Below are 23974 nucleotides of genomic sequence, written 5' to 3' on the forward strand. Positions count from 1 at the left end.
ATCCATCCGCGCTTTAAACATATTCAGCGAGGTAGCCTCCACCACCTCAGTGGGCAGAAAATTCCAGAGATTCACCACCCTCTGGGAGAAGAAGTTCCTCCTCAACTCTGTCTTAAACCGACCCCCCTTTATTTTGAGGCTGTGTCCTCTAGTTTTAACTTCCTTACTAAGTGGAAAGAATCTCTCCGCCTCCACCCTATCCAGCCCCCGCATTATCTTATAAGTCTCCATAAGATCCCCCCTCATCCTTCTAAACTCCAACGAGTACAAACCCAATCTCCTCAGCCTCTCCTCATAATCCAAACCCCTCATCTCCGGTATCAACCTGGTGAACCTTCTCTGCACTCCCTCCAATGCCAATATATCCTTCCTCATATAAGGGGACCAATACTGCACACAGTATTCCAGCTGCGGCCTCACCAATGCCCTGTACAGGTGCATCAAGACATCCCTGCTTTTATATTCTATCCCCCTCGCAATATAGGCCAACATCCCATTTGCCTTCTTGATCACCTGTTGTACCTGCAGACTGGGCTTTTGCGTCTCATGCACAAGGACCCCCAGGTCCCTTTGCACGGTAGCATGTTTTAATTTGTTTCCATTGAGATAGTAATCCCATTTGTTATTATTTCCTCCAAAGTGTATAACCTCGCATTTCTCAACGTTATACTCCATTTGCCATATCCTCGCCCACTCACTCAGCCTGTCCAAATCTCTGCAGATCTTCTCCGTCCTCCACACGATTCACTTTTCCACTTATCTTTGTGTCGTCTGCAAACTTCGTTACCCTACACTCCGTCCCCTCCTCCAGATCATCTATATAAATGGTAAACAGTTGCGGCCCGAGTACCGATCCCTGCGGCACGCCACTAGTTACCTTCCTCCAACCGGAAAAACACCCATTTATTCCGACTCTTTGCTTCCTGTCGGATAGCCAGTCCCCAATCCACTTTAACACACTACCCCCAACTCCGTGTGCCCTAATCTTCTTCAGCAGCCTTTTATGGGGCACCTTATCAAACGCCTTTTGGAAATCCAAAAACACCGCATCCACCGGTTCTCCTCCATCAACCGCCCTCGTCACATCTTCATAAAAATCCAACATGTTCGTCAAGCACGACTTTCCCCTCATGAATCCATGCTGCGTCTGATTGATCGAACCATTTCTATCCAGATGCCCTGCTATCTCCTCCTTAATAATGGATTCCAGCATTTTCCCTACTACAGACGTTAAGCTGACCGGCCTATAGTTACCCGCCTTTTGTCTCCTTCCTTTTTTAAACAGCGGCGTAACATTAGCCGTTTTCCAATCAACCGGCACTACCCCAGAATGCAACGAGTTTTGATAAATAATCACTAATGCATCCATTATTACATCTGACATTTCTTTCAATACCCTGGGATGCATTCCATCCGGACCCGGGGACTTGTCCACCTTCAGTCCCATTAGTCTACCCAGCACTGCCTCTCTGGTAACATTAATCGTATTAAGTATTTCTCCTGCTGCCGACCCTCTATCGTTAATATTTGGCAAACTATTCGTGTCCTCCACCGTGAAGACCGACACAAAAAACTTATTTAAAGACTCAGCCATATCCTCATTTCCCACTATTAACTCCCCCCTCTCGTCCTCCAAGGGTCCAACATTCACTCTAGCCACTCTATTCCTTTTTATATATTTATAAAAACTTTTACTATCATTTTTTATATTAATTGCTAGCCTAGCTTCATAGTCTATCCTTCCTTTCTTTATCGCTTTCTTAGTCTCTCTTTGTTGTTTCTTAAATTTTTCCCAATCACTTGTTTCTCCACTATTTTTGGCCACTCTGTACGCAGCTGTTTTTATTTTAATACTCTCCTTTATTTCCTTCGTTATCCACGGCTGGTTCTCCCTTTTCTTACAATCCTTGTTTTTTGCTGGAATATATTTTTGCTGAGAACTGAAAAGGATCTCCTTAAAAATCCTCCACTGTTCCTCAGCTATCCTACCTGCCAGCCTGCTCTCCCAGTCTACCTTAGCCAATTCATCCCTCATCCTATCATATTTCCCTCTGTTCAAACAGAGGACACTGGTTTGAGACCAAACTTTCTCCTCTTCCATCTGAATCAGAAATTCGACCATATTGTGGTCACTAGACCCAAGAGGGTCCTTCACAATAAGATCCTTAATTCTACCTACCTCGTTACACAATACCAGATCCAAAATAGCTCGTTCCCTCGTCGGTTCCGTAACATGCTGTTCAAGGAAACTATCCCGACAGCATTCTAAGAACTCTTCCTCCATTCCACCCTTACCGACTTGAGTCTGCCAGTCAATGTGCATGTTGAAGTCCCCCATGATTATTGCCGTTCCGTTTTTACACGCATCCCTTATCTGCTTGTTTATAGCCCTCCCTACCTCAACATTATTATTCGGGGGCCTATATACCACACCTACTAGTGTCTTTCTCCCTCTACTATTCCTCATCTCTACCCATAACGATTCCACGTTTTGTTCCTCAGAGCCTATGTCATCCCTCAGTACTACCCTGATATTATCTCTTATTAATAGCGCGACCCCACCACCTTTTCCTTCCTGTCTATTCTTCCTAAACGCCTGATACCCCTGGATATTCATCTCCCAGTCCTGGTCACCTTTCAGCCACGTTTCTGTAATGGCCACTAGATCGTACCCACTTGTGCTGATTTGCACCATCAACTCATTCACCTTGTTCCGAATGCTTCGTGCATTCAGGCAAAGTGTCCTTATTCCAGCTTTTATCTGGACCCGCTTTGATGAGTCGCGAACACCCTCTCCCTCTACTCCCTTATCTAAATTACCGCCTTCATTCACTTGCACCCTCTCCTCTACCATTAATTTTGTAATTCCCCTTACCCCTGCATCCTCCCCCCCATCAATTAGTTCCTTGATCCTAGTCAACTCTTCTAGCTCCCCTCCCCCCAACCTATCTAGTTTAAATTCTCCCCAGTAGCCTTAGCCAACCTACCGGCCAGGATATTGGTCCCCGTGTGATTCAAGTTCCACCTGTTTTTTGTATACAGATCACCCCTGCCCCTAAAGAGGTCCCAATGGTTCAGGAACCTGAATCCCTGCCCCCTGCACCAGTCCCTCAGCCACACATTCATCCTCCACCTCACTCCATTCCTGCCCTCACCTTCCCGTGGCACAGGCAGTAATCCTGAGATTACTACCTTTGCTTTCCTCTTTCTCAGCTGTCTCCCTAATTCCCCGTACTCCCTTTTCATGACCCCTTCTCCCTTCCTACCCACATCAGCGGTACCAATATGTACCGCTACCTCAGGCTCCTCTCCCTCCCACCTCAGGATTTCCGGGACGCGACTAGCGACATCCTGGATCCCGGCCCCAGGGAGGCAGACCACCATGCGAGAATCCCGCCTACCTCCGCAGAAACGCCTGTCTGTCCCCTTCACCATCGAGTCCCCGATTAATACCGCCTTCCTCCTCTTTTCCTTAGCCCTCTGAGTTACAGGGCTGGACTCCACTGCGGAGACACGGCCACTGCTGCTTCCCCCAGGCGGGCTGTCCCCCCCAGCAGTACTCAAGCAGGAGTACTTGTTGTGCAGGGGCAAATCCACCGGGGTGCTCTCAACCACCCTAGCCTTACCCTTCCTGGCCGTCACCCACTTGGCCTCTTCCCGTGGCCCTGGTGTGACCACCTGATGATAGCTCTTGTCTATCACCTCCTCATTCTCCCTCATCAGCCTAAGATCCTCGAGCTGTAGTTCCAGCTCCCTAACACGGTCTCTCAGGAACCGCAGCTCGACACACCCCTCACAGATGTGGATGTCCGGGAGGCCAGATGCCTCCAGGACCTCCCACATCCTACACTGGGAACAACACATTGGTTTGACACTCATACTGGACACTTTATGTCAAGTAAGACAGTGAAAAGTTAATAAGAGTGTAAGGAAACAAAAACTCACCCCTGCTCGTCCAAGCCCTGTGAGCCAAAGCCCTGACAGCTCACTCAACTTCCCACTCACTCTGCTCCCCGCTACGATGCTGCCCGCTGTATACTTTGGTGCACTTTTAAACCCTCCAAAAACTTCCCCTGGCCACTCCTGGCCTGACTTCCGGTTTTGAAAAAACCCTCCGATTTTAAACCCAAAATTAACCTCAGCCTGCTCCTGCTCACAGGTGACATTCAGTAAGTCCAGCTGGGAAGTGTATACATTGAGGCAGTGTTCAGAATGCAAAGCCCCACAGGTTAAACAGCCCAACAACATTCACCCTCACAATAACCCCTTCAACGCGAGAACAAATCCCAGTGAGTGTTGTGCATTCAGACTGGGGATCGAGGATTTACACCGGCATCTTTATTCCACCATTTTGCATTGCAACCAACAACTACAACAGCAGAAAGGCAGGGAGATACAAAGAGGTGAATCTCCCATCATCCCCGAGGTCCCGACACATTGGAAATATACAGCTATTCAAAATATACATTAATAATTTGGATGAGGGAATCAAAAGTAATATTTCCAAGTTTGCTGAAGTCACTAAACTTGGTGGGAATGGTGAGGAGGAAGTTAAGAGGCTTCAAGGAGATTTAGGCGAGATGAGTAAATCAGCAAATAAATGGCAGTATAACGTGAATAAATGTGAAGAAACAGAATGGCAGAGTATTATTTAGATGGTGATACATTGAGAAATGTTGATGTACAAAAGCATGCAGGTACAGCAAGCAGGTAGGAAGGTAACTGGTATGTTGGCCTTCATTGCAAGAGGAGCAAGAATGTCTTACTGCAGCTGTGCAGGGCCTTGGTGAGACCACACCTGGACTAATGAGTGCAGTTTTGGTCTCCTCATCGAAGAAAGGATATACTTGCCATAGAGGGAGTTCTGCGAACGTTCATCATACTGATTCCTAGTATGGCAGGATTGTCATATACGCAGAGACTGGGTTGACCGGGCCCATACTCACTGGAGTTTAGAAGAATGAAAGGGGATCTAATTGAAACACACAAAATTCTGACAGAGCTGGATACAGGGATGTTGTTTCCCCTGGCTGAAGGGTCTAGAACGAGGGGGTCACAGTCTCAGGATATGGGGCAGGCCATTTAGAACTGAGATGAGGAGAAACATCTTCATTCGGTGGGTGGTGAATCTGCAGAATTCTCTACCAACAGAAAGCTGTGAAGGCCAAATCAGTGAATCTATTTAAGGAGGAAATAGATTTCTAGACTCTAAAGATGTCATGGGGTATGGGGAGAGTATAGTATTGAGATAGAGGATCAGCCATGATCATACTGAATGGTGGAGCAGGCGCGAAGGGCTGAATGGCCTAACTCTTGCTCCTATTTCCTATGTTTCTATGAACATAGATTTCTCAGACTCTCCACTGAGCCCTTGCATCCACTCATCAGTAGCTGTGAAAATAACTAAATACAAACTGTCCAATCCCTAGACATTAGGTGACCTGCTGTAAATGCAAAACAAAACAACTTGTATTTATTAGCAGCTTTACTGTGACGTAACAGCTGAAGGTACTCCACGCTGAGATTATAAAATAAATGCGTGATGAAAGAGCTAGGTTTTATACAGTGTCTTAAAGGCAGAAACTCAGGCCGAGGTAGAGAGGTCGGGAGGATGTTACAGAACTCACTGCCCAGACAGCTAAAGGTACAGACCCCAGTGGCAGAATAACTAAAATCACAGATGTACCAGATGCCAGAATTAGAGCGGTGCAGATGTTCTGGAGGGTTCTGGGGCTGGAGGAGATTGCGGGGAGGGAGGAGTGAGCCATGGCGGGACCTGAAAACAAGGATGAGAATTTCAATATGGTGGGAATTAAACACGTCCCAAACCTCAGTGAACAGCTGAGCCAAACAACCGGGACATGGGGTCCGAGGTTCTACCCTTGAGCTGAACTGGGTGCTAATAAGATCCATGCATTTGGTCCACAGGACGGACTCTCTGTCACTTCCAGGCACTACTCATTAACGGTGGGGGAAAGCGCGTGAGTGCAGCCATTGTCTCAGGAGAGATCGGGCTGCTCCTGAGATTCAGCCTTACATTCATATCACTCATCGGCGAAGCTCTCATAACTGATTCATTTGACAAGGATTGTGTGAATAATCCTCAGCCAACTAAATGTGGAAAATCCCCCAAAGGTTTTAACAATGACAGCAGGGAAACAGGAGCAGGAAGAATCAGTCAGAAACAGGGTCAAAACTTAAAAAGCAATAGCAACAGGCAGCAAGAGCAGAGACAGATTGTGGTCAGAGACTAACAACTGCAAAGTATTCAGTGATTCAGGGAAATTCTCAAGCACACTAATCATGTATGAGCTCAGTACCAGGACACAGAAATAAAATACAAGTGTTTGTGTAGAGGGAGCTTTACTCTGTATCTAACCCCGTGCTGTACCTGTCCTGGGAGTGTTTGATGGGGACAGTGTAGAGGGAGCTTTACTCTGTATCTAACCCCGTGCTGTACCTGTCCTGGGAGTGTTTGATGGGGACAGTGTTGAGGGAGTTTTACTCTGTATCTAACCCCGTGCTGTACCTGTCCTGGGAGTGTTTGATGGGGACAGTGTTGAGGGAGCTTTACTCTGTATCTAACCCCATGCTGTACCTGTCCTGGGAATGTTTGATGGGGACAGTGTAGAGGGAGCTTTACTCTGTATCTAATCCCATGCTGTACCTGTCCTGGGAGTGTTTGATGGGGGACAGTGTAGAGGGAGCTTTACTCTGTATCTAACCCCGTGCTGAACCTGTCCTGGGAGTGATTGATGGGGACAGTGTAAGGGAGCTTTACTCTGTATCTAACCCCGTGCTGTACCTGTCCTGGGAGTGTTTGATGGGGACAGTGTTGAGGGAGCTTTACGCTGTATCTAACCCCGTGCTGTACCTGTCCTGGGAGTGTTTGATAGGGGACAGTGTAGAGGGAGCTTTACTCTGTATCTAACCCCGTGCTGTACCTGTCCTGGGAGTGTTTGATGGGGACAGTGTAGAGGGAGCTTTACTCTGTATCTAACCCCGTGCTGTACCTGTCCTGGGAGTGTTTGATGGGGACAGTGTAGAGGGAGCTTTACTCTGTATCTAACCCCGTGCTGTACCTGTCCTGGGAATGTTTGATGGGGACAGTGTTGAGGGAGCTTTACTCTGTATCTAACCCCGTGCTGTACCTGTCCTGGGAGTGTTTGATGGGGACAGTGTTGAGGGAGCTTTACTCTGTATTTAACCCCGTGCTGTACCTGTCCTGGGAGTGTTTGATGGGGACAGTGTTGAGGGAGCTTTACTCTGTATCTAACCCCGTGCTGTACCTGTCCTGGGAGTGTTTGATGGGGACGGACAATGACAGCAGGGAAACAGGAGCAGGAAGAATCAGTCAGAAACAGGGTCAAAACTTAAAAAGCAATAGCAACAGGCAGCAAGAGGCGGGTAACTACAGGCCGGTTAGCTTAACGTCCGTAGTTGGGAAGATGCTAGAGTCCATTATTAAAGAGGAAATAACAGAGCACCTGAATAAGAATGGTTCGATCAAGCAGACGCAGCATGGATTCATGAAGGGAAAGTCGTGTTTGACGAATCTACTGGACTTTTATGAAGATGTCACTACTGCGGTTGACAGAGGGGAACCGGTGGATGTGGTGTTTTTAGATTTCCAGAAGGCGTTCGATAAGGTGCCTCACAAAAGGTTGCTGCAGAAGATTGGGGTACACGGAGTTAGGGGTAAGGTGTTGGCGTGGATTGGGGATTGGCTATCTAACAGGAAGCAGAGAGTTGGGATAAATGGGTGCTTTTCTGGTTGGCAGTTGGTAACCAGTGGCGTGCCGCAGGGATCGGTGCTGGGGCCTCAATTGTTTACCGTTTACATAGATGATCTGGAGGAGGGGACTGAATCTAGGGTATTCAAGTTTGCTGATGACACGAAGGTGAGTGGGAAAGCGAATTGCGTGGAGGACGCGGAAAGTCTGCAGAGAGATTTGGATAGGCTGAGCGAGTGGGCGAGGATCTGGCAGATGGAATATAACGTTAGCAAATGTGAGGTTATCCACTTTGGAAGAAATAATAGTAAATTGGAATATTATTTAAATGGAGAAAAATTACATCGTGCGACTGTGCAGAGGGACCTGGGGGTCCTTGTGCACAAATCGCAAAAACTCAGTCTGCAGGTGCAGCAGGTGATCAAGAAGGCGAATGGAATGTTGGCCTTTATCGCGAGGGGGATAGAATATAAAAGCAGGGAGGTCTTGCTGCAACTGTACAAGGCACTGGTGAGGCCACAACTGGAGTACTGTGTGCAGTTTTGGTCCCCTTATTTACGAAAGGATATATTGGCCTTGGAGGGAGTACAGAGAAGGTTCACCAGGTTAATACCGGAGATGAGGGGTGTAGCTTATGAGGAGAGATTAAACAGATTGGGTCTGTACTCGTTGGAGTTTAGAAGGATGAGGGGTGATCTTATAGAGACATATAAGATAATGAAGGGGCTGGATAGGGTAGAGGTGGAGAGATTCTTTCCACTTAGAAGGGAAACCAGAACTAGAGGGCACAGCCTCAAAATAAGGGGGGGCCGGTTCAGAACAGAGTTGAGGGGGAACTTCTTCTCTCAGAGGGTAGTGAATCTCTGGAATTCTCTGCCCATTGAAGTGGTGGAGGCTTCCTCGTTGAATATGTTTAAATCACGAGTAGATAGTTTTCTGATCGATAAGGGAATTAGGGGATATGGGGAGCAGGCGGGTAAGTGGAACTGATTCGCTTCAGATCAGCCATGATCTTGTTGAATGGTGGGGCAGGCTCGAAGGGCCAGATGGCCTACTCCTGCTCCTATTTCTTCTGTTCTTATGACAGTGTAGAGGGAGCTTTACTCTGTATCTAACCCCGTGCTGTACCTGTCCTGGGAGTGTTTGATGGGGACAGTGTAGAGGGAGCTTTACTCTGTATCTAACCCCGTGCTGTACCTGTCCTGGGAGTGTTTGATGGGGACAGTGTAGAGGGAGCTTTACTCTGTATCTAACCCCGTGCTGTACCTGTCCTGGGAGTGTTTGATGGGGACAGTGTAGAGGGAGCTTTACTCTGTATCTAACCCCGTGCTGTACCTGTCCTGGGAGTGTTTGATGGGGACAGTGTAGAGGGAGCTTTACTCTGTATCTAACCCCGTGCTGTGCCTGTCCTGGGAGTGTTTGATGGGGGACAGTGTAGAGGGAGCTTTACTCTGTATCTAACCCCGTGCTGTACCTGTCCTGGGAGTGTTTGATGGGGGACAGTGTAGAGGGAGCTTTACTCTGTATCTAACCCCGTGCTGTGCCTGTCATTTATCAACTGCAAGGGATGAAATTATAGAAAACTGAATTGATAAATACATGAACAGTGAAAATAGGATGCTGGAAGTTAGACTTCAGTTTTTCAGCAAAGCACCAGGTTTGTCCCTGCAGAGCATGTCAAGCAACATGCAGAGAACTAGAGACCTGTGATCAGACACACGCGCCCACGCAGGCACACACGCTTCCATTATAAAGGATATAATTGCAAAGCATTTAGAAGTGCATAATATAATCAAGCAGAGTGAGCATGGCTTCACGAAGGGGAAAGCATGCCTGACTAATTTATTAGAATTCTTTGAGGCAGTAACAAGCAGGACAGATAAAGGGGAACCAGTAGATGAAATATGCTTGGATTTCCAAAAAGCAGTCATTAAGGTACCATGCAATAGGCTACTAAGAGCCCTGGTATTGGAGCAAATATATTAGCATGGATAGAGGATTGGCTAACTAATAGAAGACAGAGAGTTGGGATAAGAGGGGCATTTTCAGAATTCTAACCTGTAACTAGTGGAATGCCACAGGGATCAGTTGGGGGCACAATTATTGACAATATATATGAATGATTTTAAACAAGGGAAGTGAATGTACTATTTCCAAGATTACGGATGACACAAAGATAGGTGGGAAGGCAAATGGTGAGGATGACACAAGAGGAATATGGACAGATTCGGTGAGCGGGCAAAACCTTGGCAGATGGAATATAATGTAGGAAAATTAGAAGTTAAGCACTTTGGTAGGAAGAATAAAGGAGCAGAGTATTATTTAAATGGAGAAAGACGACAGAAAGCTGCGGCACAGAGGGATTTGGGGATCCGCGTGTATAAATCACAAATAGCTAGCATGCAAGTTCAGCAGGGAATAGGGAAGGCAAGTGCATTATTGGCCTTTATTTCAAAGGGAATGGAGTACAAAAATAGGGAAGTCTGGCTAAAATTATACAAGGCACTCGTTAGACCATATCTGGAATACTGTGAACAGTTTTGGTTCCCGTATCTAAGGAAAGATATACTGGCATTAGAGGCAGTCCAGAGAAGGTTCACAAAATTCATCCTGGGTATGGAGGGATTTTCTTATGAGGAGAGGTTGAGTAGGTTGGGCCTGTGCTCACTGGAGTTTAGAAGAACGATAGGCGACCTTATTGAAACAGAGGATTTTCAGGGGGCTTGTCAGGGTAGATGCTGAGAGGTTGTTTCCCCTTGTGGGAGAGTTTGGGACCAGAGGAAATAATCGCCCATTTAAGACAGAGATAAGGAGTTTCTTCTCGCAGAGGGTAGTGAATCTGTGGAATTCTTTACCGTAGAGGGCTGTAGAGGCTGGGTCGTTAAGTATGTTCAAGGCTGAGATAGACAGATTTTTAATCTAAAGTTAAAGTTTATTTATTAGTGACAAGTAAGGCTTACATTAACACTGCCATGAAGTTACTGTGAAATTCCCCTAATCGCCACAGTCCGGCGCCTGTTCGGGTCAATGCACCTAACCAGCACATCTGTAAAGGAATCGAGGGTTATGGGGATAAGGCGGGAAAATGGAGTTGAGGATGATCATATCAGATCAGTCATGATCTCATTGAATGGTGGAATGGCCTACTTCTGCTCCTATGTCTCATGGTCTAACCTCCTGTATCCATGAGAAAAAAATCCAAGACATTCAAGTCCAATCGAAAACAGCGCCTTGCACCCCAGCAGTAAAAACAACAAAACTCTCTCATACAAAGCTTTCAAAAATCAGTATATTCCTAAAGATGAGTACACAGTAACATGTTTCAAGGTATCATAGTGTTTGCATTTACAAACTTTCTAACACACTACTGAGCAATAATAAAAAGCAAGTTTTCTTGACAAGAGATTAAATTCCAGGGAGAGTGGGATCTCTTTAGGATTTATTATCTTCCGGCCCTTACTGCCTGAGAACACATATCAGCGAGTGTCCAAAACTCGATTATAGTCAGAAACCCATTCAATCAATAAGACCCTCTAGAATTTACTTCAGCTCAAATTGTCCACTTGTGCCTCTCCTCAGACACCCCCATACCACGCCCCATCCATCTCTCATTCCTGGGTCTATCCTTGTGTGTTTCAGCTTCACTCTGCACCAATGCAAAGCCACATGTCGCGGTATTGATCCCCCTCCTAAACCGCAGTCAGACTGGACTTTCCCCAAGGCTCCAACAGCCCCTCTCTTTCCTCCAGTGCAGTCATTTCCAGCTCTCGAAAGCCACCTATCCGTGGGCCAGTGACGTCACATTGTCTGACAGTATTGGCCAAGCTAACCTTTCTCCAACAGAACTTCATCATTGGCACCCACCAAGTGGGTGTAGATTGGCAGCAAGTCCATCGCTGCCCTGTCTGATCACTTGGGTTCACTCTGGAAATGAAGTTTTCTTTTCATAACAAAACCACAAAGATTGGGCTGGAACTGTCCCCAAGCACTCACAAAAGGACATGTCACACAAACTGGCCCAAACACAGTTACCCAGTACAAGTCCAAACCTGGCTCGACATTAGAAAACCTCAAACTCAACAACACTTAATCTAATCTCTTGTAATAGTGTTAATTGAGAAACTCTGGCAGCAGTCTAAGATTTTAAACATACAGTCTGGGTGACTGAGATCAAGATATCTTTAACAGGCCAGGGTACAAAGGGTTACAGAACCAAGGTGGGTAGGTGGAGTTGTGGATCAGCAATGAAATAACTGAACAGCTCGGGGAAATTCCTGCTCCCGTGTCATTACTTTCCAATCCTTGGTCAGGGCAGGGAGGCTGAATGGCCTTCGACACTGTGGGAATTCTATGTACTATTCTACATTATAAATGAAAAGTGGAACTTTTTCAAGGAACAAATACTGGGTGTCCTTGATAGGTATGTCCCTGTCAGGCAGGGAGGAAATGGCCGAGTGAGGGAACCATGGTTCACGAAAGAGGTGGAATGTCTTGTGAAAAGGAAGAGGGAAGCTTATGTAGGGATGAGGAAACAAGGTTCAGATGGCTCGATTGAGGGTTACAAGTTAGCAAGGAACGAGCTGAAAAAGGGGCTTAGGAGAGCTAGGAGGGGACATGAGAAGTCCTTGGCGGGTCGGATCAAGGAAAACCCCAAGGCTTTTTACTCTTATGTGAGGAATAAAAGAATGACCAGGGTGAGGTTAGGGCCGGTCAAGGACAGTAGTTGGAACTTGTGTATGGAGTCAGGAGAGATAGGCGAGGTGATGAATGAATACTTTTCTTCAGTGTTCGCCAAGGAGAGGGGCCATGTTCTTGAGGGAGAGAAGGCGTTACAGGCTAATAGGCTGGAGGAAATAGATGTTCCGAGGGAGGATGTCCTGGCAGTTTTGAATAAACTGAAGGTCGATAAGTCCCCTTGGCCTGATGAAATATATCCTAGGATTCTTTGGGAGGCAAGGGATGAGATTGCAGAGCCTTTGGCTTTGAATTTTGGGTCCTCACTGTCCACGGGGATGGTGCCAGAGGACTGGAGAATGGCGAATATTGTTCCTCTGTTTAAGAAAGGGAATAGAAATGACCCTGGTAATTATAGACCGGTTAGTCTTACTTCGGTGGTTGGTAAATTGATGGAAAAGGTCCTTAGGGATGGGATTTACAACCATTTAGAAAGATGCGGATTAATCCGGGATAGTCAGCACGGATTCGTGAAGGGCAAGTCGTGCCTCACAAATTTGATTGAATTTTTTGAGGAGGTAACTAAGTGTGTTGATGAAGATAGGACAGTTGAGGGCGGCACGGTAGCACAGTGGTTAGCACTGCTGCTTCACAGCTCCAGGGTCCCGGGTTCGATTCCCGGCTCGGGTCACTGTCTGTGTGGAGTTTGCACATTCTCCTCGTGTCTGCGTGGGTTTCCTCCGGGTGCTCCGGTTTCCTCCCACAGTCCAAAGATGTGCGGGTTAGGTTGATTGGCCAGGTTAAAAAAAAATAAAAAAAAATTGCCCCTTAGAGTCCTGGGATGCGTAGGTTAGAGGGATTAATGGGTAAAATATGTGGGGGTAGGGCCTGGGTGGGATTGTGGTCGGTGCTGACTCGATGGGCCGAATGGCCTCCTTCTGCACTGTAGGGTTTCTATGATTTCTATGATGTCATATACATGGATTTTAGTAAGGCGTTTGATAAGGTCCCCCATGGTCAGCTTATGATGAAAGTAAGGAGGTGTGGGACAGAGGGAAAGTTGGCCGATTGGATAGGTAACTGGCTGTCTGATCGAAGACAGAGGGTGGTGGTGGATGGAAAATTTTCGGATTGGAGGCAGGTTGCTAGCGGAGTGCCACAGGGATCAGGGCTTGGTCCTCTGCTCTTTGTGATTTTTATTAATGACTTAGAGGAGGGGACTGAAGGGTGGATCAGTAAATTTGCTGATGACACCAAGATTGGTGGAGTAGTGGATGAGGTGGAGGACTGTTGTAGGCTGCAAAGAGACATAGATAGGATGCAAAGCTGGGCTGAAAAATGGCAAATGGAGTTTAACCCTGATAAATGTGAGGTGATTCATTTTGGTAGGACTAATTTAAATGTGGATTACAGGGTCAAAGGTAGGGTTCTGAAGACTGTGGAGGAACAGAGAGATATTGGGGTCCATATCCACAGATCTCTAAAGGTTGCCACTCAAGTGGATAGAGCGGTGAAAAAGGCCTATAGTGTGTTAGCTTTTATTAACAGGGGGTTGGAGTTTAAGAGCCGTGGGGTTATGCTGCAACTGTACAGGACCTTGGTGAGACCACATTTGGAATATTGTGTGCAGTTCTGGTCACCTCACTATAAGAAGGATGTGGAAGCGCTGGAAAGAGTGCAGAGGAGATTTACCAGGATGCTGCCTGGTTTGGAGGGTACGTCTTATGAGGAAAGGTTGAGGGAGCTAGGGCTGTTGTCTCTGGAGCGGGGGAGACTTAATAGAGGTTTATAAAATGATGAAGGGGATAGATAGAGTGAACGTTCAAAGACTATTTCCTCGGGTGGATGGAGCTATTACAAGGGGGCATAACTATAGGGTTCATGGTGGGAGATATAGGAAGGATATCAGAGGTAGGTTCTTTACGCAGAGTGTGGTTGGGGTGTGGAATGGACTGCCTGCAGTGATAGTGGAGTCAGACACTTTAGGAACATTTAGGCGGTTATTGGATAGGCACATGGAGCACACCAGGATGATAGGGAGTGGGATAGCTTGATCTTGGTTTCAGATAAAGCTCGGCACAACATCGTGGGCCGAAGGGCCTGTTCTGTGCTGTACTGTTCTATGTTCTAAGTTCTAAATGAACAACAGACTAGGTCTGCAGCAATTAGGATAGGTGAGTAAATATTTGGGCAGGGAAGCAATTCACTGAATCCAGACTGCAGCAGGCAGTGAGCACAGTGCACCCAGTGTAAGAACTTTCCCACCAGAGGATCAGCCAACATTCAACTTGACAAACTGGAAAGCCAGCACAAGCAGTATCTATTACATTTCTCCAACTCACCAGTTCATTCTTACCCTTTCAAAATGACAGACATCCCATTCCCCAAACACTGATGCACTTCCAGGAACCCCCGGGGGCCCCCAGTAAATCCCAACGCACTCCCCCGGGGGCCCCCAGTAAATCCCAACGCACTCCCCCGGGGACCCCCTGTAAATACTGACACACTCCCCCGGGGACCCCCAGTAAATCCCGATGCACTCCCCCGGGGACCCCCTGTAAATACTGACACACTCCCCCGGGGGCCCCCAGTAAATCCCGACGCACTCCCCCGGGGACCCCCTGTAAATACTGACACACTCCCCGGGACTGTACATTAAACGCTGCCAGATTCCCTGGCCTGTCTGATGTGGCTTCCATACAAGATTGACAGAGAGATGAATATGAGAAGAGGAAAGGTTTGAAGATCTTTGCTCTAAATAATGTTAAGAAGGTTTTTCTAGAGGAATTGACATGTGATGATGATGTCAACCCCAACTTCCCACCAAATCCTCCGGTCATTCTCACTCTAGAAAGGATGAACATTTGGACAGGGCCGTTGCACCGCCGGGACCAAACAAGCGAGTAGTCCCACTTGTTCCTCAGGAAAATCTGACAGACCACACGCACAAAACTAGCAGGTATATAGTCAGGCAAACCATACTGGGGAGAACTGCCTGCCAGAACACCAGGAAATACCAATCTCTTCTTTCCATAATATCAAAGGATCATTTACTTTGTCCTCAACACGTCGATAAGGGAGCAGCATTCCCTCTCGGCCAACCCCCTCCACCTGTGCGGCCGTTCCTCAGCGCCGACCCGCCACCACATGGCCCTCCCTCAGCATGGCGCCTCCACCATTCTGACAAATGACAGTAGGGCATTCCCTCCATACTGACCCTCAGCAGTGCAGTTCTCCCTCATTGGAGTGAAAAGGCAACACCTAACTCCAAAGAGGAATAGTTACCAATGTGCCAAGCAACTTTGTTTATAACTTTACAGACCTCTGATCAAGTCACCCCCCTCAACTTTCTCTGTTGTAGAGGAGAGTCCCAGTCAGTCCAATCTTTCCTGCCATGTTTAACCCTGGTTCTAGTAACGCAGTAACTGAAAGATACAGCTGTCAAAGAGAGAGCTATCTACAGACTTTCAGTAAGGACTAACAGTGGATGAATTAAGCTCCTCTGCATTTACAGGACTGGATACAGAGCCGTACAACTTGAGATTTTAACCATGTGTGTGGAGTGAGTTTGAAGCTGTGTTGGTGGTTAGCATTATTAATGCGAGTTAAAAGTGAGTTATAATTGTAAACTGACAGTAGAGAACAAGCACAGTGTACATTAAACAGATTGATTCAAGCATAACTTCTTTCCAATTGTACCTGATGACAACACCCAGGGATGCTAAAGACTGCAGTGTCTGTAACTACAGCAGCTGCACCATGTCAACATAAACTCAAACCAATTGCTGTAATCTTTCAATTCCCTGTTCCAGCACTGATCCTGGTGACAGCTGAACCTCTATCAGACTCTCACTATTTCTTAATGTTTGTGTGTCTCACCATTCCTTCAACAAGGAACTTCAGAACTGCAAAAAGAGTCACTTTGAAGACCTTATTTTTGTTCTCAACTATCTTGGGGGAGCATGTCTGTACCCGAATCCTTCACCAGTTGTAGAATTATTCAACAGAGGAGGCTGCCATTTGCCCCATCATGCCCATACTGGCTCCCCACTCTTTCCCTATAGCCCTGTTAATGTTTCTCCTGTAAGAACACATCCAATAATCTTTTAAAATGTGGTCCCTTCGTCATGACCAAACCTTAAACTGCGCAATTCTCTTTTAAAATGATATGATGAGTTTGATTTGAAAATACACGTTCTGCAGCAATGGGTTTTCAGACTGAACTGTCCTGATGAAGTTTGTTTAAATGATGTTACAGAGAGACTCAGAGTGTTTGTAAACAATAAGTAAATATTGAAAGGCTGATTAATGAGTGAAGTCTCGATGGTGTTAATAGCATCAACAGGTTCCAGTAACAGCGATTTGAAATGCCAGCCATCTATCAGTCACTATTGCAGAGCAGAGGCTGTTCCCCCAAAGCCTTCACACTTCTCCTTAAAATCAGAAACAGAGACCGATTCACCAGGGGGGGGGGGAGGAAGGGGGGGGGGGGGGAGGAAGGGGGAGAGGAGAGGAAGGGGGGGGGAGAAAGGGGGGGGGAGGAAGGGGGAGGAGGGGGGGGGGGGAGAGGGAGGGGGGGGGGGGAGGGAGGAAGGGGGGGGGGGGAGAGACGGGGAGGGGAGAGACGGGAGGGGAGAGGAAGGGGGGGGGAAAGGGGGGGGGAAAGGGAGAGACGGGGAGGGGAGAGACGGGGAGGGGAGAGACGGGGAGGGAGAGACGGGGAGGGGAGGACGGGGAGGGGAGAGACGGGGAGGGGAGAGACGGGGAGGGGAGAGACGGGAGGGAGGGACGGGGAGGGAGAGACGGGGAGGGGAGAGACGGGGGGAGAGGGGAGGAGACGGGAGGGGAGAGACGGGGAGGGAGAGACGGGGAGGGGAGAGACGGGGAGGGGAGAGACGGGGAGGGGAGAGACGGGGAGGGGAGAGACGGGGAGGGGAGAGACGGGGAGGGGAGAGACGGGGAGGGGAGAGACGGGGAGGGAGAGACGGGGAGGGGAGAGACGGGGAGGGGAGAGACGGGGAGGGGAGAGACGGGGAGGGGAGAGACGGGGAGGGAGAGACGGGGAGGGGAGAGACGGGGAGGGGAGAGACGGGGAGGGGAGAGACGGGGAGGGGAGAGACGGGGAGGGGAGAGACGGGGAGGGGAGAGACGGGGAGGGGAGAGACGGGGGAGGGGAGAGACGGGGAGGGGAGAGACGGGGAGGGGAGAGACGGGGAGGGGAGAGACGGGGAGGGGAGAGACGGGGAGGGGAGAGACGGGGAGGGGAGAGACGGGGAGGGGAGAGACGGGGAGGGGAGAGACGGGGAGGGGAGAGACGGGGAGGGGAGAGACGGGGAGGGGAGAGACGGGGAGGGGAGAGACGGGGAGGGAGAGACGGGGAGGGGAGAGACGGGGAGGGGAGAGACGGGGAGGGGAGAGACGGGGAGGGGAGAGACGGGGAGGGGAGAGACGGGGAGGGGAGAGACGGGGAGGGGAGAGACGGGGAGGGGAGAGACGGGGAGGGGAGAGACGGGGAGGGAGAGACGGGGAGGGGAGACGGGGAGGGAGACGGGGAGGGGAGAGACGGGGAGGGGAGAGACGGGGAGGGGAGAGACGGGGAGGGGAGAGACGGGGAGGGGAGAGACGGGGAGGGGAGAGACGGGGAGGGGAGAGACGGGGAGGGGAGAGACGGGGAGGGGAGAGACGGGGAGGGGAGAGACGGGAGGGGAGAGACGGGGAGGGGAGAGACGGGGAGGGAGAGACGGGGAGGGGAGAGACGGGGAGGGGAGAGACGGGGAGGGGAGAGACGGGGAGGGGAGAGACGGGGAGGGGAGAGACGGGGAGGGGAGAGACGGGGAGGGGAGAGACGGGGAGGGGAGAGACGGGGAGGGGAGAGACGGGGAGGGGAGAGACGGGGAGGGGAGAGACGGGGAGGGGAGAGACGGGGGAGGGGAGAGACGGGGAGGGGAGAGACGGGGAGGGGAGAGACGGGGAGGGGAGAGACGGGGAGGGGAGAGACGGGGAGGGGAGAGACGGGGAGGGGAGAGACGGGGAGGGGAGAGACGGGGAGGGGAGAGACGGGGAGGGGAGAGACGGGGAGGGGAGAGACGGGGAGGGGAGAGACGGGGAGGGGAGAGACGGGGAGGGGAGAGACGGGGAGGGGAGAGACGGGGAGGGGAGAGACGGGGAGGGGAGAGACGGGGAGGGGAGAGACGGGGAGGGGAGAGACGGGGAGGGGAGAGACGGGGAGGGGAGAGACGGGAGGGGAGAGACGGGGAGGGGAGAGACGGGGAGGGGAGAGACGGGGAGGGGAGAGACGGGGAGGGGAGAGACGGGGAGGGGAGAGACGGGGAGGGGAGAGACGGGGAGGGGAGAGACGGGGAGGGGAGAGACGGGGAGGGGAGAGACGGGGAGGGGAGAGACGGGGAGGGGAGAGACGGGGAGGGGAGAGACGGGGAGGGAGAGACGGGGAGGGGAGAGACGGGGAGGGGAGAGACGGGGAGGGGAGAGACGGGAGGGGAGAGACGGGGAGGGGAGAGACGGGGAGGGGAGAGACGGGGAGGGGAGAGACGGGGAGGGGAGAGACGGGGAGGGGAGAGACGGGGAGGGGAGAGACGGGGAGGGGAGAGACGGGGAGGGGAGAGACGGGGAGGGGAGAGACGGGGAGGGGAGAGACGGGGAGGGGAGAGACGGGGAGGGGAGAGACGGGGAGGGGAGAGACGGGGAGGGGAGAGACGGGGAGGGGAGAGACGGGGAGGGGAGAGACGGGGAGGGGAGAGACGGGGAGGGGAGAGACGGGGAGGGGAGAGACGGGGAGGGGAGAGACGGGGAGGGGGAGACGGGGAGGGGAGAGACGGGGAGGGGAGAGACGGGGAGGGGAGAGACGGGGAGGGGAGAGACGGGGAGGGGAGAGACGGGGAGGGGAGAGACGGGGAGGGGAGACGGAGGGAGAGACGGGGAGGGGAGAGACGGGGAGGGGAGAGACGGGGAGGGGAGAGACGGGGAGGGGAGAGACGGGGAGGGGAGAGACGGGGAGGGGAGAGACGGGGAGGGGAGAGACGGGGAGGGGAGAGACGGGGAGGGGAGAGACGGGGAGGGGAGAGACGGGGAGGGGAGAGACGGGGAGGGGAGAGACGGGGAGGGGAGAGACGGGGAGGGGAGAGACGGGGAGGGGAGAGACGGGGAGGGGAGAGACGGGGAGGGGAGAGACGGGGAGGGGAGAGACGGGGAGGGGAGAGACGGGGAGGGGAGAGACGGGGAGGGGAGAGACGGGGAGGGGAGAGACGGGGAGGGGAGAGACGGGGAGGGGAGAGACGGGGAGGGGAGAGACGGGGAGGGGAGAGACGGGGAGGGGAGAGACGGGGAGGGGAGAGACGGGGAGGGGAGAGACGGGGAGGGGAGAGACGGGGAGGGGAGAGACGGGGAGGGGAGAGACGGGGAGGGGAGAGACGGGGAGGGGAGAGACGGGGAGGGGAGAGACGGGGAGGGGAGAGACGGGGAGGGGAGAGACGGGGAGGGGAGAGACGGGGAGGGGAGAGACGGGGAGGGGAGAGACGGGGAGGGGAGAGACGGGGAGGGGAGAGACGGGGAGGGGAGAGACGGGGAGGGGAGAGACGGGAGGGGAGAGACGGGGAGGGGAGAGACGGGGAGGGGAGAGACGGGGAGGGGAGAGACGGGGAGGGGAGAGACGGGGAGGGGAGAGACGGGGAGGGGAGACGGGGAGGGGAGAGACGGGGAGGGGAGAAGGGGGAGGGGAGAGACGGGGAGGGGAGAGACGGGGAGGGGAGAGACGGGGAGGGGAGAGACGGGGAGGGGAGAGACGGGGAGGGGAGAGACGGGGAGGGGAGAGACGGGGAGGGGAGAGACGGGGAGGGGAGAGACGGGGAGGGGAGAGACGGGGAGGGGAGAGACGGGGAGGGGAGAGACGGGGAGGGGAGAGACGGGGAGGGGAGAGACGGGGAGGGGAGAGACGGGGAGGGGAGAGACGGGGAGGGGAGAGACGGGGAGGGGAGAGACGGGGAGGGGAGAGACGGGGAGGGGAGAGACGGGGAGGGGAGAGACGGGGAGGGGAGAGACGGGGAGGGGAGAGACGGGGAGGGGAGAGACGGGGAGGGGAGAGACGGGGAGGGGAGAGACGGGAGGGGAGAGACGGGGAGGGGAGAGACGGGGAGGGGAGAGACGGGGAGGGGAGAGACGGGGAGGGGAGAGACGGGGGAGGGGAGAGACGGGGAGGGGAGAGACGGGGAGGGGAGAGACGGGGAGGGGAGAGACGGGGAGGGGAGAGACGGGGAGGGGAGAGACGGGGAGGGGAGAGACGGGGAGGGGAGAGACGGGGAGGGGAGAGACGGGAGGGGAGAGACGGGGAGGGGAGAGACGGGGAGGGGAGAGACGGGGAGGGGAGAGACGGGGAGGGGAGAGACGGGGGAGGGGAGAGACGGGGAGGGGAGAGACGGGGAGGGGAGAGACGGGGAGGGGAGAGACGGGGAGGGGAGAGACGGGGAGGGGAGAGACGGGGAGGGAGAGACGGGGAGGGGAGAGACGGGGAGGGGAGAGACGGGGAGGGGAGAGACGGGGAGGGGAGAGACGGGGAGGGGAGAGACGGGGAGGGGAGAGACGGGGAGGGGAGAGACGGGGAGGGGAGAGACGGGGAGGGGAGAGACGGGGAGGGGAGAGACGGGGAGGGGAGAGACGGGGAGGGGAGAGACGGGGAGGGGAGAGACGGGGAGGGGAGAGACGGGGAGGGGAGAGACGGGGAGGGGAGAGACGGGAGGGAGAGACGGGGAGGGGAGAGACGGGGAGGGGAGAGACGGGGAGGGGAGAGACGGGGAGGGGAGAGACGGGGAGGGGAGAGACGGGGAGGGGAGAGACGGGGAGGGGAGAGACGGGGAGGGGAGAGACGGGGAGGGAGAGACGGGGAGGGGAGAGACGGGGAGGGGAGAGACGGGGAGGGGAGAGACGGGAGGGGAGAGACGGGGAGGGAGAGACGGGGAGGGGAGAGACGGGAGGGGAGAGACGGGGAGGGGAGAGACGGGGAGGGGAGAGACGGGGAGGGGAGAGACGGGGAGGGGAGAGACGGGGAGGGGAGAGACGGGGAGGGGAGAGACGGGGAGGGGAGAGACGGGGAGGGGAGAGACGGGGAGGGAGAGACGGGGGAGAGAGACGGGGAGGGGAGAGACGGGAGGGGAGAGACGGGGAGGGGAGAGACGGGGAGGGGAGAGACGGGGAGGGGAGAGACGGGGAGGGGAGAGACGGGGAGGGGAGAGACGGGAGGGGAGAGACGGGGAGGGGAGAGACGGGGAGGGGAGAGACGGGGAGGGGAGAGACGGGGAGGGGAGAGACGGGGAGGGGAGAGACGGGGAGGGAGAGACGGGGAGGGGAGAGACGGGGAGGGGAGAGACGGGGAGGGGAGAGACGGGGAGGGGAGAGACGGGGAGGGGAGAGACGGGGAGGGGAGAGACGGGGAGGGGAGAGACGGGGAGGGGAGAGACGGGGAGGGGAGAGACGGGGAGGGGAGAGACGGGGAGGGGAGAGACGGGGAGGGGAGAGACGGGGAGGGAGGACGGGGAGGGGAGAGACGGGGAGGGGAGAGACGGGGGAGGGGAGAGACGGGGAGGGGAGAGACGGGGAGGGGAGAGACGGGGAGGGGAGAGACGGGGAGGGGAGAGACGGGGAGGGGAGAGACGGGGAGGGGAGAGACGGGGAGGGGAGAGACGGGGAGGGGAGAGACGGGGAGGGGAGAGACGGGGAGGGAGAGACGGGGAGGGGAGAGACGGGGAGGGGAGAGACGGGGAGGGGAGAGACGGGGAGGGGGGAGAGACGGGGAGAGACGGGGAGGGGAGAGACGGGGAGGGGAGAGACGGGGAGGGGAGAGACGGGGAGGGGAGAGACGGGGAGGGGAGAGACGGGGAGGGGAGAGACGGGGAGGGGAGAGACGGGGAGGGGAGAGACGGGGAGGGGAGAGACGGGGAGGGGAGAGACGGGGAGGGGAGAGACGGGGAGGGGAGAGACGGGGAGGGGAGAGACGGGGAGGGGAGAGACGGGGAGGGGAGAGACGGGGAGGGGAGAGACGGGGGAGGGAGAGACGGGAGGGGAGAGACGGGGAGGGGAGAGACGGGGAGGGGAGAGACGGGGAGGGGAGAGACGGGGAGGGGAGAGACGGGGAGGGGAGAGACGGGGAGGGGAGAGACGGGGAGGGGAGAGACGGGGAGGGGAGAGACGGGGAGGGGAGAGACGGGGAGGGGAGAGACGGGGAGGGGAGAGACGGGGAGGGGAGAGACGGGAGGGGAGAGACGGGGAGGGGAGAGACGGGGAGGGGAGAGACGGGGAGGGGAGAGACGGGAGGGGAGAGACGGGGAGGGGAGAGACGGGGAGGGGAGAGACGGGGAGGGGAGAGACGGGGAGGGGAGAGACGGGGAGGGGAGAGACGGGGAGGGGAGAGACGGGGAGGGGAGAGACGGGGAGGGGAGAGACGGGGAGGGGAGAGACGGGGAGGGGAGAGACGGGGGAGGGAGAGACGGGGAGGGGAGAGACGGGGAGGGGAGAGACGGGGAGGGGAGAGACGGGGAGGGGAGAGACGGGGAGGGGAGAGACGGGGAGGGGAGAGACGGGGAGGGGAGAGACGGGGAGGGGAGAGACGGGGAGGGGAGAGACGGGGAGGGGAGAGACGGGGAGGGGAGAGACGGGGAGGGGAGAGACGGGGAGGGGAGAGACGGGGAGGGGAGAGACGGGGAGGGGAGACGGGGAGGGGAGAGACGGGGAGGGGAGAGACGGGGAGGGGAGAGACGGGGAGGGGAGAGACGGGGAGGGGAGAGACGGGAGGGGAGAGACGGGGAGGGGAGAGACGGGGAGGGGAGAGACGGGGAGGGGAGAGACGGGGAGGGGAGAGACGGGGAGGGGAGAGACGGGGAGGGGAGAGACGGGGAGGGGAGAGACGGGGAGGGGAGAGACGGGGAGGGGAGAGACGGGGAGGGGAGAGACGGGGAGGGGAGAGACGGGGAGGGGAGAGACGGGGAGGGGAGAGACGGGGAGGGGAGAGACGGGGAGGGGAGAGACGGGGAGGGGAGAGACGGGGAGGGGAGAGGACGGGGAGGGGAGAGACGGGGAGGGGAGAGACGGGGAGGGGAGAGACGGGGAGGGGAGAGACGGGGAGGGGAGAGACGGGGAGGGGAGAGACGGGGAGGGGAGAGACGGGGAGGGGAGAGACGGGGAGGGGAGAGACGGGGAGGGGAGAGACGGGGGAGGGGAGAGACGGGGAGGGGAGAGACGGGGAGGGGAGAGACGGGGGAGGGGAGAGACGGGGAGGGGAGAGACGGGGAGGGAGAGACGGGGAGGGGAGAGACGGGGAGGGGAGAGACGGGGAGGGGAGAGACGGGGAGGGGAGAGACGGGGAGGGGAGAGACGGGGAGGGAGAGACGGGGAGGGGAGAGACGGGGAGGGGAGAGACGGGGAGGGGAGAGACGGGGAGGGGAGAGACGGGGAGGGGAGAGACGGGGAGGGGAGAGACGGGGAGGGGAGAGACGGGGGAGGGGAGAGACGGGGGGAGGGGGGAGAGACGGGGAGGGGAGAGACGGGGAGGGGAGAGACGGGGA

At 54.6% G+C, this 23974-nt stretch overlaps 2 protein-coding genes across 2 annotated transcripts in view; both read left to right on the forward strand.

Annotated features, from left to right (window-relative positions):
* The window catches only part of LOC144508694 (CMP-N-acetylneuraminate-beta-galactosamide-alpha-2,3-sialyltransferase 2-like), a 556023-nt gene that overhangs the window by 211386 nt on the left and 320663 nt on the right, over positions 1 to 23974 (forward strand). The gene's annotated exons all lie outside the window — the stretch shown is intronic.
* LOC144508687 (uncharacterized) overlaps positions 1 to 23974 on the forward strand; it is a 78544-nt gene that overhangs the window by 15313 nt on the left and 39257 nt on the right. The gene's annotated exons all lie outside the window — the stretch shown is intronic.

The sequence above is a fragment of the Mustelus asterias genome, chromosome 20 (assembly GCF_964213995.1).
Source record: "Mustelus asterias chromosome 20, sMusAst1.hap1.1, whole genome shotgun sequence".
NCBI lineage: Eukaryota > Metazoa > Chordata > Chondrichthyes > Carcharhiniformes > Triakidae > Mustelus > Mustelus asterias.